This window comes from Schistocerca americana, chromosome 8 (assembly GCF_021461395.2).
Source record: "Schistocerca americana isolate TAMUIC-IGC-003095 chromosome 8, iqSchAmer2.1, whole genome shotgun sequence".
Lineage (NCBI taxonomy): Eukaryota > Metazoa > Arthropoda > Insecta > Orthoptera > Acrididae > Schistocerca > Schistocerca americana.
The window spans coordinates 237,905,325-237,921,746 of NC_060126.1; the positions used below are offsets into that span (position 1 = coordinate 237,905,325).

The window sequence follows — 16,422 nt, forward strand, 5'->3', positions numbered from 1 at the left end:
GGTGGGCAGCATTACAAAGGTTCCATCATAATCAATTTGCTGAGGTTCTTGTAGCTTTTTGCATTGTTCTAATAAAAGCTGAACACAATATCAGAGAGAGCAAAAAGCAGTCATGGAAAGTATTTGTACAACTGTTAACTGTTTCATACCACCAGTAAAGGTATGGGAGACAATGAGAAGGATCTGTGGGGAAATATAATACATGCATTGAGTGGCCATGTAAGACAGTGTGCTCTAATCATTGCACCAGTAGCTGTAGCCCAGTGGTGAAATACGTGAAATAAATTACATTTAGTGCCAGTCAAGATCTCACATTCCAGCTGACATGGGAATTAACCAAGAAGACATGGTTGGACCTAGCTCTGTATACTGCGTGTGTTGTTGTTGTTGTTGTTGTTGTTGTTGTTGTTGTTGTCTTCAGTCCAAAGGCTGGTTTGATGCAGCTTTCCATGGTAATCTGCCCTGTTTGAGCCTCTTCATCTCCGAGTAACTATTGCAACTTACATCCTTTTGACTCTACCTACGCATTGGTCTCCCTTGATGATTTTTACCACACACACTTCCTTCCAATAGTGAATTCCCCCCTGCGGGTCTGGCGGTTAGAATAGGCCTGAGGTATCCCTGCCTGTTGTAAGAGGCAACTAAAAGGAGTCTCACACATTTTGGCCTTCGTGTGATGGTCCCCTGTGGGGTTTGATTTCCATTTTTCAAAATGTTCCCGAAGAACAAGCCAATTCAGGAAGGGCGCCTTGATGGTGCATCGTGTCCATCATGTGCTGAGACCTATCGCATCCTTCAACAATGTGGATCTGCACTTCAGCTCATTCTCCAACTGTTGGGCAAGATCACCCTCCTGGGTGCGTATTTTTCCATCAGCTGTGCATTATCGTTTTCTAAGCTGACGATGATAATGGACTTGTTTGCTTGGTTGCACCTGATACCCAGCACGGTAGCCAGTCCATTGTGGTGGTGCTGCCATGTACCCTGTTGGTTGTAGCCCCCTGACTGCACAGGGATTGCTCTGCAGATGCCTGCACCATTAACTCCCCACATACGCTGAGGAGTAGAGAGCCCGTCACCCTGCGGCATCGGGACTCCCGACAATGGCCATCCTGCCAGGTGGCCTTTGCTGTGGCTGGGTGGCGCCCGTGGGGAGGGCCCCTGGTCGGAGTGGTAGCATCAGGGCGGATAACATGCGATTGAAGTGTAGTACATCATCTCTTGCTGGTGGTCAAACACCAGCAGTCTCTAAGCATTCACAGGCTCAATTCAACTCACAGAAGTATGGCCCCAAATCATTCCCCTCTCTGGCCACACCATGGGAGGAACATCAGGCTAAGGATGGCAGTGACTCTTACTCGCCCTGGTACCTTGTACGTTCGAGAGATGGGGAATCTTTCAAAATGATAAGCCTCAGTTTTTTTTTTTTAGGGGACAAGTTTGGGGAGGTGGAGAGCTTGTCCAAAATGAGATCTGGGTCAGTCTTGATCAAAACAGCATCCTCTGCCTAGTCATGGGCGTTTCTTGCTTGTGACAAGCTGGGAGATGTTTCTGTAGCCATCAAGCCCCATAAGAGCTTAAATATGGTCCAGGGTATCATATTTCACAGGGACCTTCCTTCGCAGTCTGACGACGAGCTGCGTGCCAATTCAGAGCGGTGAGGTGTACATTTCATTCAGCGTGTCCACCGGTGTCAGAGGGATAGTCAGATTGCCCCCAGTGCCTTCATCTTGGCCTTCGAGGGTGATACATTACCCAAGAAGGTAAAGGAGATCATCTGCCGCTGTGATGTAAAGTCCTATATCCCTCTCCCAGTGCAGTGCATTAAATGCTGGAAGTTCAGCCATAGGTCTTCCCACTGTACTTCCAGCATCACTTGTCGAGATTGCAGACGCCCATCACATCCCAATAACTCCATGTGCTCTGCCTCTCATGTGTGTAAACTGCAGAGAGCACCATTTGCCCTGCTCGCCTGACTGCAGGATTTTCCAGAAAGAAAGGAAAATCATGGAGTACAAGGCCCTGGACCCACTGACCTATGCTGAGGCTAAGAGGAAATTTGAACGCTTACATCCTGTATGTATGACATCGTCTTATGCTGCTGCTACAACAGTTCTAGCCCCATTAGCTCAGCCAACTCCAGTCACCTCTCAGAGTCAGAAGACTACACCTGCCCCCTTGATGGTGGGGGGCACTTCCCTCCCTGTTGCTCCTGCACCACCTACTTCGGAAGCAACACCCACCCAACCATCAGGGAAATCGGGCCCCACTTCTGTGCCGGAGAAGCGTAAGTCTTCTACAGCTCCTCTCGCTAGGAAGGAGTCCCTTGGGACACTCCCTTCCCAGCTTTCTGCTAATGGGCAAGATGACACCCACCAGTGGCTGAAGAGTCCAAAAACAGCTGGTCGTAGGGCTTCATGCTCATCCTCAGTCCTGGAGACTGAAGAATGAAGTCCTCCCAGCCAGGAGTACTCAAGGAGCAGTGAGAGAAATCCAAAACGAAGATCCCTAAGACCAAGGGAATTGTGGTGGCACCTACACCACTTCTACCTACAAGCTCTACGTCTGTGGATGAGGTGGAGATTCTGACGCCCGCTGAGGGCCTAGATCTTGCCCGACCCTCAGACACAATGGATATAGACTGCTCAGGCAATAAGTCAGTGGCAGCAGGTGACCCTGAGGTGTAAACTGCCCAGTCTCATGATATCATCCTCCAGTGGAATTGTGGCAGTTTTTTCCACCGCCTGGCTGAGCTACAGCAACTGTTAGGCATTACACCTGCTTTCTGCATTGCCCTCCAGGAAACCTGGTTCCCAGCAATCTGGACCACTGCCCTCAGCGGCTATAAGGGATGTTACAGGAAACTTAGTGACTATAATCGAGTGTGAGGTGGAGTTTGCGTTTGTCCTAAACTCGGTCTGTAGTGAAAATGTGGTCCTTCAAACCCCTCTTGAAGCTCTTGTTCAGAATAAGGACAACCCAAGAAATAACTGTCAGCAATGTATATCTTCCTCCAGATGGTGCAGTGCCCCTGAATGTCTTAGCTGCACTGATTGACCAACTTCCTAAACCTTTCCTACTTTTGGGAGATTTTAATGCCCATACCCTTAGTGGGGTGGCACCGTGCATACTGGCCAAGGCAGAAATGTCGAAACTTTACTGCCTCAGTTCAGCCTTGGCCTCTTAAATACTGGAGCCACCACACATTCCAGTGTGGCTCACAGTAGTAACTCGGCCATTGATTTATCAATTTGCAGCCTAGGACTTCTCCAATCTATCCACTGGAGAGCACATGATGACCTGTGTGGTAGTGACCACTTCCCCATCTCCCTGTCACTGCTCCAGCATCAGGCACACGGACGCCTGCCCAGATGGGCTGTAAACAAGGTGGACTGGGAAAGTTTCACCTCTGCTGTCACTGTTGAATCTCCCCCACATGAGAACATCAATGTGATGGTTGAGCAGGTGACAACAACAATCCTTTCTGCAGCAGAAAAAGCAATCCCTCGCTCTTTAGGGTGCTCCCGGTGAAAGGCAGTCCCTTGGTGGGCGCCGGAAGTCGCTGAAGCATTTAAGGAGTGTCAGCGAGCTCTACAGCGTCATAAGCGGCACCCTTCCCTGTAGCACCTCATGGCATTTAAACGGCTCCATACCCGCATTCACCAACTCATCAGATGATGGAAGCAGGAGTGTTAGGAGAGATACGTCTTGAGCATTGGGTGCCATATGTCACCTACCCAAGCCTGGACAAGGTACCAGACCGCAACAGGTGTTCCCAGTGCTAACATGGATGGCGTGTTATCTACCGATGCAATCGCTATCGCTGTCGCTGAGCACTTCGTTGAGCAGTATGCACGAGCCTCTTCGTCGGAGAACTATACCCCCCCCCCCCACACACACACACACACACACACACACACACACACACACACACACACACACACACACCGGCCTTTCACATTCTCAAATGGCAGCTGGAAGAGAAAGTCCTCTCATTTACTACATGATACAGTGACTCCTGTGATGCCCCATTTACAGAGTGGGAGCTCCTCAGTGCCCTTGTACATTGCCCCGACACTGCTCCTAGGCCAGATTGGATCCACAGTCAGATGATTAAACATCTCTCATCTGACTACAAGCGACATCTCCTCGTCATTTTCAACTGGATTTGGTGTGATGGTGCCTTTCCTTTGCAATGGCAGGAGAGCACCATCATTCCGATGCTCAAACCTGGTAAAAACCCACTTGATGTGGATAGCTATTGGCTCATCAGCCTCATCAATGCTCTTTGTAAGCTGCTGGACCGTATGGTGTGTCGGCAGTTGGGTTGGGTCCTGGAGTCACGTGGCCTACTGGCTCTATGTCAGGGCAGCTTCCGCCAGGATCGTTCTACCATTGCTAATCTTGTGTCCCTCGAGTTTGTCATCCAAACAGCCTTTTCCATAAACCAACATCTGGTTGCCATCTTTTCTGATTTATGAAAAGTGTATGACATGACCTGGCCACATTATATCCTTGCCACATTATACGAGTGGGGTCTCAGGGGCCCATTCCTGAATTTTATCCAAAATTTCCTGTCGCTTCGTACTTTCCGTGTCCAAGTTGGTGCCTACATAATTCCCCCCACATCCAGGAGAATGGGGTTCTGCAGGGCTCTATATTAAGTGTATCTTTATTTTTAGTACCCATTAATGGTCTAGCAGCAGCTGTAGGGCCGTCCATCTCACCTTTTCTGAATGCCAAAAACTTCTGCATATCGTACTGCTCCACCAGTAACTGGTGTTGCTGAGCAGTGCCTACAGGTAGCCATCCACAAGGCGCAGTCATGGGCTCTAACGCATGGTTTCCAGTTTTCAGCCGCACTTCTGTTGGCATCATACCGTTCATTCGGAACCAGAATTTTACTGTAATGACGATCCACTCACTGTAGTGGAGACATATCGACTCTTAGGACTGATTTTCGATGACCGATTGACTTGGCTTCCTCACCTTCGTCAGCTTAAGCGGAAGTGCCTCAGTGCCCTCTGCTGCCTGAGCAACACCAACTGGGGTACAGATCACTCTGCGCTGCAGCTCTACAGAGCCCTTGCTCAATCCCACCTTGGCTGTGGGAGTCTGGCTTATGGTTAGGCAGTGCCCACAATGTGTTTACTTGACACAGTGCACCACTGTGGCGCTTGCCTAGCGACAGGAGCTTTTAGGACGAGTCCGGTGACCAGTGTCCTGATGGAGACCGGAGTCCCTCCATTGCGTGTTAGGTGTGCACAACTGATGCCCAGTTACGTTGCGCACGTTTGTAGTTCTCCTGCACATCGAAATTACCATCTCTTTTTCACACCCACTGCAGTTCATCTCCCGCATCGGTGGCCCTGGTCAGGGCTTCCAATTGCAGTTCGTGTCCGATCCCTTCTTTCTGAACTGGAGTCGTTGCCTTTACCACCTATACTTGAGGTCCATTCACGTAGGCTGCGGCTTTGCATGGACCTTTCACATGGCCCTAAGGACTCAGTTAACCCCATGGCTCTCTGCTGCCACTTCCTCTCCATTCGTGACATTTACCAAGGCCATGAAGTGGTTTACATCGATGGCTGATGATCATGTCGGCTTCACGTATGTCCATGGGGGACATATTGAACAGCATTCCTTGCTCAGTGGGTGCAGTGTTTTCATTGCCGAGCTGGTGGCTATATCTAGTGCTCTTGAGCACATCCGCTGAAGCCCTGGGCAGTTGTTTCTTCAGTGTACTGACTCCTTGAGCAGCCTACAAGCTATTGACCAGTACTACCATCATCACCCTTTGGTAGTGACCATCCAGGAGTCCATCTATACCATGGAACGGTCCAGTCATTCAGTTGTGTTTGTCTGGACCCCAGGTCACATTGGAATCCTAGGCAATGAACTTGCCAACAGGCTGACCAAACAGGCTACGCGGAAACTGCTTATGGAGATCAGCTTCTCTGCAACTGACCTGTGTTCAGTACTATGCTGCAAGGTTTTGCGGCATTGGGAGACGGAATGGCATAACCTCAGTATACGCAACAAACTGCGTGCCATTAAGGAGTCTGCAAATGTGTGGAAGATCTCCACGTGGGCCTGTTGCAGGGACTCTGTGGTTCCCTGTCGGCTCCTCATTGGTCACGCTTGGGTGACACATGGCTACCTCATGCGCCATGATGACCCACCTCAGTGTTGGTGTGGCACTCGGCTGACAGTGGCTCATATTTTGGTGATCTGTCCCCCTTTGGCTGCCCTGCGACAGACTCTTCAGTTACCAGTCTCGTTGCCATTAATTGTAGCTGACAACGCCTCATCGGCTAATTTAGTTTTACTTTTTATACAATCTGTATAAGTTTTCGCACATGTCCTTTGTCCCTTTGTGTTCTCCATTCTAATGCTTTAAGGCTGGATGTTTTATTGTGTTGCAGAGTGGCTGGCTTTTCCTTTTTAGTCTTGTGGTCAGCCAGCAACGGTCACCTGCACTCTTGTTCTTATCCCTTCTACCTGTATATTGCTTCTCTCTGTGGTTTTCTCTTCTTGTTTTGTCCATAGTAGTGTTGGTTGTCCTGTCCTTTGTCTGGTTCTTCCAATCTACTGTTATTGTGCTGTATGTCTCTTTTCTTTTCTTCTTTCCCATCTGTAATTATTTTACCAGGAACAAGGGACCGATGACCAGTTTGATCCCCCCCCCCCCCCTCCCCCCGCCCCCCCCCTTTAAACCAACCAACCGACCAATACTGAATTTGTGATCCTTAGACGTCTCAGAATGTGTCCTATCAATCGACCCCTTCTTTTAGCCAATTTGTACCACAAATTTCTTTTCTCCGCAATCCTATTTAGTGCCTCCTCATTAGCTATGTGATCTACCCATCTAATCTTCAGCATTCTTCTGAAGCACCACATTTCAAAAACTTCTATTCTCTTTCTGTCTTAACTGTTTATCGTCCATATTTCAGTTCCATACATATCTGGTGATATACCATCTGACTTTCGGAAAAGCATCATCCCCACAATTCCAAAGACGGCAAGAGCTGACAAGTGTGAGAATTATCGCACAATCAGCTTAACAGCTCATGCATCGAAGCTGCTTACAAGAATAATATACAGAAGAATGGAAAAGAAAATTGAGAATGCGCTAGGTGACGATCAGTTTGGCTTTAGGAAAAGTAAAGGGACGAGAGAGGCAATTCTGACGTTATGGCTAATAATGGAAGCAAGGCTAAAGAAAAATCAAGACACTTTCATAGGATTTGTCGACCTGGAAAAAGCGTTCGGCAATATAAAATGGTGCAAGCTGTTCGAGATTCTGAAAAAAGTAGGGGTAAGCTATAGGGAGAGACGGGTCATATACAATATGTACAACAACTAAGAGGGAATAATAAGAGTGGACGATCAAGAATGAAGTGCTCGTATTAAGAAGGGTGTAAGACAAGGCTGTAGCCTTTCGCCCCTACTCTTCAATCTGTACATCGAGGAAGCAATGATGGAAATAAAAGAAAGGTTCAGGAGTAGAATTAAAATACAAGGTGAAAGGATATCAATGATACGATTCGCTGATGACATTGCTATCCTGAGTGAAAGTGAAGAAGAATTAAATGATCTGCTGAACGGAATGAACAGTCTAATGAGTACACAGTATGGTTTGAGAGTAAATCGGAGAACGACGAAGGTAATGAGAAGTAGTAGAAATGAGAACAGCGAGAAACTTAACATCAGGATTGATGGTCACGAAGTCAATGAAGTTAAGGAATTCTGCTACCTAGGCAGTAAAATAACCAATGACGGACGGAGCAAGGAGGACATCAAAAGCAGACTCGCTATGGCAAAAAAGGCATTTATGGCCAAGAGAAGTCTACTAATATCAAATACCGGCCTTAATTTGAGGAAGAAATTTCTGAGGATGTATGTCTGGAGTACAGCATTGTATGGTAGTGTAACATGGACTGTGGGAAAACCGGAACAGAAGAGAATTGAAGCATTTGAGATGTGGTGCTATAGACGAATGTTGAAAATTAGGTGGACTGATAAGGAAAAGAATGAGGAGGTTCTACACAGAATCGGAGAGGAAAGGAATATGTGGAAAACACTGATAAGGAGAAGGGACAGGATGATAGGACATCTGCTAAGACATGAGGGAATGACTTCCATGGTACTAGAGGGAGCTGTAGAGGGCAAAAACTGTAGAGGAAGACAGAGATTGGAATACGGCAAGCAAATAATTGAGGACGTAGGTTGCAAGTGCTACTCTGAGATGAAGAGGTTAGCACAGGAAAGGAATCTGTGGCGGGCCGCATCAAACCAGTCAGTAGACTGACGGGGAGGGGGGGGGGGGGGGGACAAAACAAAACAAAACAAAAAAAACAAAAAAAAAAACCATGACTACACTCCATACAAATACTTCCAGAAAAGACTTTCTAACACTTAAATCTGTATTTGATGTTAACAAATTTCTTTTCTTCAGAAATGCTTTTCTTGCAATTGCCAATCTACATTTTATACCCTCTCTACTTCCACCATCATCAGTTATTTTGATGCCCAAATAGCAAAACTCATCTACTACTTTAAGTGCCTCGTTTCGTAATCTAATTCCATCATCACCACCTTATTTAATTCAACTAGATTCCACTATCGTTTCTTTGCTTTTGTTGATGTTCATCTTATATCGTCCTTTCAAGACAATGTCCATTTGTTGAACTGCTGTCCCAAGTCCTTTGCTGTCTCTGACAGAATTGTAGTGCCTTCGGCAAACCTCAGAGTTTTTATTTCTTTTTCCTGGACTTTAGTGCCTACTCCAAATTTTTCTTTGGTTTCCTTTACTGCTCGTTCAATATGTACAGATTGAATAGTGTTGGGGGATACACTACAACCCTGTCTCACTCCCTTTTCAACCATTGTTTCCCTTTCATGCCCCTCAACACTTATTACTGCTGTCTGGTTTTTGTACAAGTTGTAAATAGCCTTTCAATACCTGTATTTTACCCTTGCTACCTTCATAATTTCAAAGAGTGTTCCAGTTAACATTGTCAAAAGCTTCCTCTAAGTGTATCTTTCCTTAACCTATCTTCTAAGATAAGTCAGAGGGTCAGAATTACCTCATGTGTTCTTACATTTCTCTAGAATCCAAACTGATCTTCCTCAAGGTCAGTGTATACCAGTTTTTCCATTCTTCTGTAAAAAATTCATGTTAGTATTTTGCAGCCTTGATTTACTAATCTGATAGTTCAGTAACATTCACACGTGTCAGCACGTGCTTTTGTTGGAATTGGAATTATTATCTTCGTATTGAAGTGTGAGGGTGTTTATCCCATCTAATACATCTTGCATGCTGGATGGAAGAGTTTTGTTGTGGCTGACCCTCCCAAGGCTGTTAGTGGTTCTGATGGAATATCATTTACTCCTAGGGCATTGTTTCAACTTCGGTCTTTCAAAGTTTTGTCAAATTCCTCTCATAGTATCATATCTCCCATCTCATCTTCATCTACATCCTCTTTTCGTTCTATAATATAGCCTTCAAGTCTATGTCCTAAGTATAGACCTTCTGTATGCTCCTTCCACCTTTCAGATTCCCTTCTTTGCTGAGGATTGAGATCCCATCTGAGCTCTTGATATTCATACAGCTGCTCATCTTTTCCACAAAGGCTTCTGTAATTCTCTTGTAGGCAGTATGTATCTTTCCCCTAACAAAGTATGCTTTTAAATCTTTACATTTGTCCTCTAGCCATTCCTGCTTAGTTATTTTGCACTTCCTATCAATCTGATTTTTTCAGACATTTGTATTCCCTTTTGCCTGCTCCATTTGCTGCATTTTTATATTTTTTCCTTCAATCAATTAAATTCAGTAGCTCTTGAGTTATCTAAGATTTCCTACAAGGCCTTGTCTTTTTTCCTGTGTGATTCTCTGCTGCCTTCACTATTTCATCTCATAAAGCTAACTATTTGTCATCTACTGTATTTCTTTTCCCTTTCCATTCAACCATTGTGGAATTGCTCCCTCTGAAACACTCTAAAACCTGTGGTTCTTTCAACTTTTCTGATCCCATCTCCTTAACTTCTTACCTTTTTCAAATTTGTTCAGGTCGTCTACAATTCATGATCAATAAATTGTGGTCAGAGTCCATATCTTTTCCTGGAAATGTTTTACAATTTAAAATCTGGTTTCTAAACCTCTGCCTTACCATTATATAAACAATCGGAAACAGTTGGATGTCTTGAGGTCTCTTCCATGTATACAACCTTCTTTCATGATTCTTAAACCAAGTACTAGCAATGGTTAAATTATGCTCTGCTCAAAACTCTACCAGGTGGCTTCCTCTTCCATTCCTTTCCCCCAGTCCATATTCGCCTACTGTTTTTCCCTCTCTTCCTTTTCCTACTTTTGAATTTCAGTCCCCCATGACTATTAAATTTTTTGTCTCCCATAACTACTTGAATGATTTCTTTTGTCTCATCATACATTTCTTCAGTCTCTTCTTCATGTGGGGAGCTGGTTTGGTGTCTAAATTTGTACTACTGTGGTGGATGTGGGCTTCATCTCTATCTTGTCTACAATAATTAGTTCAGTATACTGTTCATAGTAGCTTACTGCATTCCTGTTCTCTTATTCATTATTAAACCGACTCCTGCATTACCCTTATTTGATTTTGTCCTTATAACCCTGAATTCCCTGACCAGAAGCCCTGTTCCCCCTGCAATCAAACTTCATTAATTCCACTATATCTAACTTCAACTGATCCATTTTCCTTTTTAAAATGTCTAATCTACCTGCCTGATTAAGGGTTCTAACATTCTACACTTCAATCCATAGAATGCCAGTTTTTTTTCTCCTTGAGGTTGAAGCTCTTTTGTCTGTTTTTGCTTTAACAATACATTTGTTTTTGGATGGGGTCTGCCTTTAGCAGAACACAATTTTGTTTTTAATCCCAAACATGTTTCACTGCAGTTGCAGCATCATCTGTGTTGTTTTTATTATTTTATGGCTGTTAAACATAAAGAATGTTTGTTTACTGTTTATATACATGTAAATATTAGTTTTTAAATCATAATTACAGATTTTGAAGAGCACATAAAATTATGTATTCATACCTTTTTGCGACGTGGTGTGGTTTTCCTGTTGTATTACGTTTTTACAGTACCTGTTATCTTTTACAGTTTGTCATTTGCAACCATATACAACTTAATATAGACAAAATATTTATGCATAAATTAAGATTTTGAAACAGTTACGGCTTGCTTGAAATTAATTAATTTTATGTGAAAGTGTGTGTGTGTGTGTTTTTTGTCTACTTTAAATTGTATATGAATATAATAGAGGGAAACATTCCACGTGGGAAAAATATATCTAAAAACAAAGATGATGTGACTTACCAAAAGAAAGCGCTGGCAGGTCGACAGACACAAACAAACACAAACATACACACAAAATTCAAGCTTTCGCAACCAACGGTTGCTTCGTCAGGAAAGAGGGAAGGAGAGGGAAAGACGAAAGGATGTGGGTTTTAAGGGAGAGGGTAAGGAGTCATCCCAATCCCGGGAGCGGAAAGACTCACCTTAGTGGGAAAAAAGGACGGGTATACACTCGCGCGCACACACACACATATACAGACACAAGCAGACATATTCAAAGGCTGTGGTAAACTTCTTGAAAGAAAGAAGTTTCCTGTCTTGATGATGTTGCTAACCTCAAACTGTCCGTGAAATTGTACAACTATAACCCACAAAATATATGTAGTTGATGGGTGAACAGTTTGCTTGAAAATAGCTATACAGTCGAAATGTCTTAGTTCACAAAATAAACATAAAATGGAAGCGCATAACATCTAAAATAGGAAGCTTGTGCACTTCAAGAGGACAGTTAGTTTGACTTGTAGAAACCAGAAATTCTGTCACCTTCAGTGTGATTCCCACCAGTATCCTGCACTCAACAATATTATACTCCCAGAGGCAGCAATACAAGAGGCTGTTTCGTGTTTGCAACTTTAGATAGGAATATTTTTTTCTGAAGAGGCTTTTGGCATTACTTGGAAATAAAATAATGCTCAACAACTCTGTGAATGGGCCTTCTGGGTATGTCTTATCATTGTAGTATGATGCTTCCTTTCAGGGCAGTACTTCAGGTTCATGATTGGCATTGCACTCTCATGGTGACATATCTAGGAGAATTGTGCCCCTGAGGGGAACTGTTTAGTAAAGTGCCTGTAATCTGCACTTACAGCTGATTGGCCAAATACTTGAATGTAAAGATAATTTTGTGAGGCAGTCTTTAGAGTCAGTTGACAGTCCTCATGGGCACATACAGAGTCATGTATTCTCTGTTGCAGAGGTAGTGTTGTAAGGTGTGTTTCTAAAGAGTTCACTGATATGTACCTGAGTGCAGGCGTAGGAACCAGCATAATCATTTTCCTGTGTATAAGATGGGCGGTGCTATTCAGTGGGTGTACACTTATTTCATAGGAAGACACCACATATCAGAAATTACAGCTGTTAACTAGCTTGACGGTGTGTTTCATGAATGATGCAGACTTGGCATAGTTTATCAGAAGATAATTTCATTGTCTTTTTTTCCCCCAGTGGAAATTTGAAGTGTGACATCACCTTTTTGGGCTGTTATCCTATTTTAGTTTATGGGGGAGATTATTGGCAGAAGAGACTGAATAGCAGTTTGGGACAGTGTAGTGACTGGGGTTTGTGTGTCCCAATCCGTTGGTTGAATCTGAGAGTCTTTCGAAAGCAATTGAATTGCTACAAGGCATTGATTAGTGGTGTCATGTAGTAATAATATTAACACTGCCGCAGAGCTCAAAGTGAGTCTATTGACCCTTTAGACTGTTAGCATATGTGTAACATTGCACAGAATTAATCTGAGCCCACCAATAAAGGTTTTTAAAAAAATCTATGGAAGAATTCATAGTGTGATTGGTCTTGCACACCACTCATTGCTATGGTTGCTTGGATTTTTGTGTGATGTCTAGGGTGCTCTGAGGATGGACAGGAAGAAACATTTCAGGTCATGTATCAGTGAGAGAATGGGTGACTTACATTGGCCTAGCTACTGTCAGCTACACAAAGGCTGCTAACACACCTCTTGACCTGACACTGTCTGCTGACACATGGGTTTATTGTCCCGTGAGTAAGCCCACCAGTATGCACTGCTTGTGGCATGCAGCTAGATGCATACTATACTTTAGAAGAGCATACACTGTTAACATGTGGGAGGCAAGCCATAATTTCGCTATGCAGTTGCCCTCTAATTTGGGTGACAACAATTTTTGTCGTCATGTATTAGTTAAATTGTGGATAATGAACTGAAATGGAAAAAACATATTAATAATGTCTGTAAGAAACTGAGCTCTGTCATATTCTTAATGATGCAGCTATCACAGTATTCAGACAAGAACCTTCTGTGTACAGTGTATCATGGACTTTTCGAACCATACTTACAGTATGGAGTGACGGTGTGGGGAAACTCAAACAAACAAGAGACAAAACGAGTGTTCACATTACAAAAAAAAGCAATTAGGACCATTTTAAGAAGAAAGACCTCTGAAACATGCAGAAACTGTTTCAAGGATTTAGGTATCTTAACTTTTTCATCATTATATATATACAAAACAATAATGTACATCACAAAAGGTAGTGAGGACTGGATTACAAATGCTAGTATACACACCCACAATACAAGAAAGAAGAATGAATTACGGAGCATACCCCACCGACTGGCAATGCTAGAAAAAGGACCCCAGTACTCTGGTATCAGACTACTAAGAAGTCTGCCCAAAACCCTGCAAGATAGTGTACTTCACAATGAATTTACAAAGAAACTTAAAGACTATCTCATTGAAAAAGAGTTTTACAGTGTTGCAGAATACTTATGCCATTAAATTTGTATATATTGTTACTCATTATCAGTGATGTAAAAATGTAAGCTAAAGGTGTAGAAAAATAATTGATAAAGAATTTTAATACTTTGACATGTCCTATATTACACGTACATTTACTGTACACGATGTAATCTTACAGGATCAAATAAAATTCAATTCAATTCAAATTTCTGTTAATCTTCGCAGCTTGCCTCTAAATTATTTAGAGGAAATATGCAGCTTTGTCCCTGAGTAGGTGTAACTACTTAATCATTTCCATTTTTGAAGTTACATGTTTTGTAAACATTTTTTATCATTTTATGTATTTTACTATGTTAGTAACCTTTTCTTCTGTCAGTACAGTGAATCCCAATGTAAGTATACACCCAACAGATCATCAATTAGGGTCATCTTTTGCACAGTTGTAGCACATACTCAGATATAAAAATACAGCTAGAGTATGATATAATTCTTAAGCATTTTTGAGAAATCAGAGTTGAAAGTTTTCTTAGACTGTGCCATATAAGAGTTCCAGTCAGTGAACAGTGGTTTTAACGTAACATGTTTAAGTAGCACACTAGAAGTCTGCTGGCTCATCATTCATCAGATCATTTTTTATTTTATTATTTTCATCCCTTTCATCTTCAATCAAATACTTGTCACTATAACGAAACATATTTCTGTGGAAAGGAGCAAGAGGAATAATGATAATCGTTGTGGTCCATCCATCATCCATGCCAAGGTAGTCTAGGTAATACACTGTGTACATAAAGTCCAGGAACACTTTCAGTTATTTATTGCACAAGAACTAAACATTGTACAGATGTCATACATATTGCAGTTTGAACAGAAACTCTGAAAGGTTTTTTTTACAAACATTTGATATGTGAACCGTGAGTGACTCGGCAGACGTCAACACTGTAATCGAATTCTTGCCATACCCGTCCCAGCATGGCATCGTAGACTGTAGCAGTCGCTTTCTGTTATTATCTCCCGGAACTCTTGAATATCATGTGATAAAGGCGGTACATACACCAGATCTTTAATGTGTCTCCACAGAAAAAAGTCACACGGAGTGAGATCAAATGATCGGGGAGGCCATTTCCTGAAACAGCTGTCCCCTCTGTAACATGGCTGATCCATTGATATGGCAGCTCCGTGGTCAGGTACCCACGAACTTCACAATGAAAATGAGGTGGAGCCCCATCCTGCTGAAAGATGAAAGGAGAGTCCGATTGCATTTGAGGCCTCAGCCATTGCTACAACATGCCTGTGCTCTGCATTCACTTCTCTCACACTGGGACGTCCGCTACTGAGCACAAGCAATCCGTCATAATGAATTTGATGTGCCAGTGGTAAATGGCCTTCCTTTTTGGTGGCTTCTTAGCGTACTTGGTTCTAAACATCCGTTGACCAGCTGTGGCACACTTGTTTTTGTCGAACTCCATCACACAGAAAACTCGCTCCGCACCTGAACTCACCATGTTTGCGACTAGTGCTGACTATCGGCAAATTGCCAAGCTACGCTGTGGCGGTATACATGAAAAAAACTTTCAAGGTTTCTCTTCAACAAGACATATCTGTATCTGTACAATGTTTGCTTCTTGTGCAATAAATAATTGAAAGTGTTCCCTGTATTAAGGACTCACAAAGTAAAGATCATTTATTGTTTAACACTTTCATGTGCATATCACAGTGAAGTCATACTAATCTATTCCTGCTTCGAGATGTGTACACTGTATGTACATGGGTGTACCATTAAGTAAATATTCATTTTGACACAGTTCATTGTTGTTTAGGTGTATACTGTGTATGCACATATTGGATCAAGGTTGGCTGTAACTGTTTTAAGTAATGTATAATGTTCTTGCAAGATTTGCATGAATGTATCAATAAATAAATGTTTATTTCATCATGACATCTTATTATATCTTGCCATGACTGTGCAACAACAACTACTCTTGCTGCTGCTGCTGCGTTTTCCTGTCCGAAGAAAAGTCATTTATTGTAGTGATACAACTTTTTGGTGGAAGATAAGAGGGTCAAAAAGAAAGAAAATAATGTGACTCAAATGCAGTACAAACAAGATTCTAGTATGCTGCTCCGATTTGCTGTACTAATGCTGCTGCTCATCACCTGGTACTATCTTACGGAATTCAACAGGTTCAAAAAATTCGAACAGTCCTTGCTCTGAAACACTTGGAAGCACACCGTACTAGAGCAGTATCTCTTACGTCTAAGTATGTTGTGCAGTTTTGTGAAAGATGAGTGACCTGTTGAGTGTATGCTTGCCTTGTCAAAATAGGCACTGTGTTCTTGACCCAAAAAACATAAACAGTATTTCACATATTCATACTCAATGGATTATGTGGTGTCAGTTGCAAATGTTTGCTTTTACATATAATTTCTTGTATCTAAATTTCTGCCCCCCCCCCCCCCTTCCCCAATCCATATTGCAGTTGCTTTTCAGTTCTTATTGATATTCCGTAGTAACCAACAAGCATTGTGATTTGTGATTTTAATGGTTTTTGCTCAGGTTTTTCCTATTGGGGATTTGAAAGTTGCACAG

The 16,422-nt window shown here is 42.8% G+C and overlaps 1 protein-coding gene across 1 annotated transcript in view; it reads left to right on the forward strand.

Annotated features, from left to right (window-relative positions):
* LOC124544772 (nuclear migration protein nudC) overlaps positions 1–16,422 on the forward strand; it is a 59,809-nt gene that overhangs the window by 39,325 nt on the left and 4,062 nt on the right. The gene's annotated exons all lie outside the window — the stretch shown is intronic.